The sequence below is a fragment of the Octodon degus genome, unplaced genomic scaffold (assembly GCF_000260255.1).
Source record: "Octodon degus isolate 3935 unplaced genomic scaffold, OctDeg1.0 scaffold00039, whole genome shotgun sequence".
Lineage (NCBI taxonomy): Eukaryota > Metazoa > Chordata > Mammalia > Rodentia > Octodontidae > Octodon > Octodon degus.
This window is the reverse complement of record NW_004524615.1, coordinates 1,576,026-1,579,071: the sequence shown is the minus strand read 5'-3', so window position 1 is coordinate 1,579,071 and position 3,046 is coordinate 1,576,026. Positions and strand designations below refer to the sequence as shown.

The 3,046-nt window shown below is 54.3% G+C and overlaps 1 pseudogene; it reads right to left on the bottom strand.

Moving 5' to 3' along the window:
- Window positions 1-1,309: 1,309 nt before the first annotated feature.
- LOC101566943 lies at window positions 1,310-2,452 on the bottom strand (annotated as a pseudogene).
- Window positions 2,453-3,046: the final 594 nt, after the last annotated feature.

Here is a 3,046-nt window from a genome sequence, read left to right as displayed (position 1 = left end):
TACCCATGCCCACACTCACCAGAGCCCAAGGAGTGAGGGTCCTGCCCCTGTCCTCCTGTGTCCACGAGGCTGAGGCCCAAGAGTTTCGCTCAAAGCCCAGGCCAGGCCCCACTGGAGGGAGCCTCCCCTCTAAGCACCTCCGGAACCACGGGGCTGGCATGGTGTGTGGCTCCTGGGTAGGGGCAGTGTTGGGGGGCAGGGCTGCACCCGCCAGGCAGCTCCCGGGACCCCTGGAGGCCGCACTTGCTGAGTACAACATCAAAGCTGTCGCTTCTGGGCAGACGCCCCTGGCTTGCACTTAATCTACTTGGCTGCCAGCGGCCGAGGCCAATTTGCTGGCGCATTAGTGTCCATTATAGGGTAATGGGCGTCCGTCAGTGTCAGGGTGTCGGCCAATTAACGTGCACACCGCTCCTTCCCGTGATTGCCAATCCAGCCATCCACTGAGTGATATTAAATACCATTTTGGCCACAGCAGACAGCATCACGGAGCACCGCGGAGGGAAGGGGCATTTAGGGTCTTGCGGCGATGAGCCGCGGAGCGCTGCTAGTTACAGAGGAGGCTTGCGAGAGCGTTTGATTCCAGTTGCATATATTTTAGGACTTATGTTAAGTATTCTATATTAAGTGTTATCTATTACAGGTTATGTATTAAGGATTCTATATTAAGTATTAGTTGTAGAATATCTTTGGCAAAGGACTCCTTAAAATAGAGCATAATTACATGGTAAGTTTTTAGTTCTTTTAAAAAGTTTTCTCTCCAGTTGGAAGAAACGATGTCTGTAAAGGAATTGATGGCCTGTGAGTGAGCGTGAGCAGGACGTCGGGCACAGTCTCTGGGGCCACGGGTGGAACAGGCCCACGGAGAGGACCTGGCCCTGCCTCAGTGGGTCCCTTCCTCCCGGGGACGATGAGATGCACCACTGCACGTGTAGGCTTGGAGCTTGCCCAGGGCCAGTGACGAAGGTGGTGGAGGAAGGAGCCACGTGGCAGACGCCTGGGCTGTAGTGAGCAGGCAGCATCCTGCCCAGGGGCCACCTTCCAGCCCCCCGCCCATGTCCCCACCGTGGGGGTGATTGTCACTGGGACTCCAGGCTTAGGGCCCAGGTATCCATCGTCAGCTCTTTGTCAATCTATATAGATATATCTGGCCAGGGAAAATTAAGGAGAAGAGACCTAAAAACTGAAATTTAACCTTTTACTTTACTGTTTGAAAGCACAAATGTAGGTCAAGTGTCCTCATGGTTTTGTTTAGACTTTGCTAAAACTGTGTCGCACGTGGAAACAGCTCACGTGGCAGCGCTTCTTGTCAGGCATCGTCAGTCGCGATTGCACAGACAGCATAACCAGTTGGAGGCCTTGAGGACTTGCTGTGGCCAAATGTGGCCAAGGAGCCCGCTGCCTGGACCCTTGCGCTCCTCTGCCGGTCAGTGGCTGCCATGACTTCTGTCCTGTGAAGGAGCAGAGTGAGTCAGGCACCCCGCTGTGCAGTGTGAAGGACCTGCGGGGCAGGCTGCACTGGGCTGTATGTGTCTCGTACAGGAGATCTTCTGGGAAGCACTAAAGGCCAGTGTCACATGGCATGTGGCAGTGGCTTTGCTGAATGTGACATGCTCCAGGGTCTTGGGTTGCAAGATTGCTTTTGCAGTGGTCAGCAATGACTGCCACGATGGAGAGGCGGCGGGAGTGACAGGCGCCTTCTCTGCACTGTGGGGCCTTGGCATGGTCCCCTGGTAGGGCTCGGGGGGCAGCCTGAGCCTTGCCGCGGGCACCAGCACCTGCTCTGGCTCACACAGAACTAGGATCAGGTCCTACACGAGCGCAGAGTCTTTGATCAAGCCTAATAATATTTGTCATTTTATTAGTACTCATTGCAGCCACTTCTTTGGTTAGGAGAGAGAAGAGAGAAGTGAAAAGTGTAAGCTGGTGGCCTCCCTGAAGGCTGCGGAATCCAGGGCAGCTTGGAGGGAGCGGCAGACTCACCAGTGTGTTAAATGTAACAGCTTTTATTTTATTTTCACCTGCCAACAGCTGTTTATTTTGCATAGAGACACGCAGCTCACACATGCTGCCTGTGTCGGACGCAGTCCTTGGCCACACGTCTGCACAGTCCCTTGTCACCGGCCCTGTGTGGCACAGCCCTTCATCTCACCTTTGGTGTTCACTATGACCCCTGCACTGTCTTCGAAATACAGAAACACCCCATTTTTCCTGTGGTATGACTCCCGTTGTTGGATCGCCCCTGAGGACGCGCCTTCTTCTGAGCCTTGGCTTGCTCTTCTTCGCTGTGACTGTCACCACGTCGCCTCACCAGCAGCAGAAGTCTGTTCAGAGATGATGTACAGATTTTTGGCTCCTGTGTTCTCCGCACAGTTGGTCACGGCTCCCACCCAAAGACCCAAGCAGATCCGGAATTTCGCCCCGAGGACCCACCATGTCCTCCCTTCGACATATTGGATGCCAGAAAAGAGTAACAGGTTTTATTTTAGCACTGTGATCCTCTAATTATATTTTCAGGTATAGCCACATAAAAAAGTAATGTTTACAATTGTAAATTTATTCAGCCTCAGGTGGCTCAATGGGGTGGAGACCCTGTTACCAAATGTCCAGCTTTGAAGTTACCTTCTGTGATACAGGTTCTTGTGCTCACGGGGACAGAGCAAGAAGCTCTGCTCCCGGTCTCGGTGTGGGAGTCACCGTGGCACTGTGCCTGCAAAAGTGTTTGCCAGGGTCTGTTTTTCCATCTCAGGTGCACGGCACTTTCTTCTGATGTCACTTGTCCTCTCTCTGGTACGTCCACCAGAACCTAAAGCAAGACGGAGGGTCCCTGGGGGAGTCCAGGGCTGACGGTGAGCCCCGTCCACTGGCCAGCCGCATGCCGGCCCTCTGGTGCCCTGGCACAGACCCGTGGGCCTTGTCCTAGTGTTGGCAAGGCACCTCTGCCCTTGCGACCCCGCAATCTCAGGCCATATTCCACGCTGGCTCTGAGTGAGGGAAGCAGGCCAAGGGCCACCCTGGAGGGCACTCCTTGCTGCACTGACAGTTC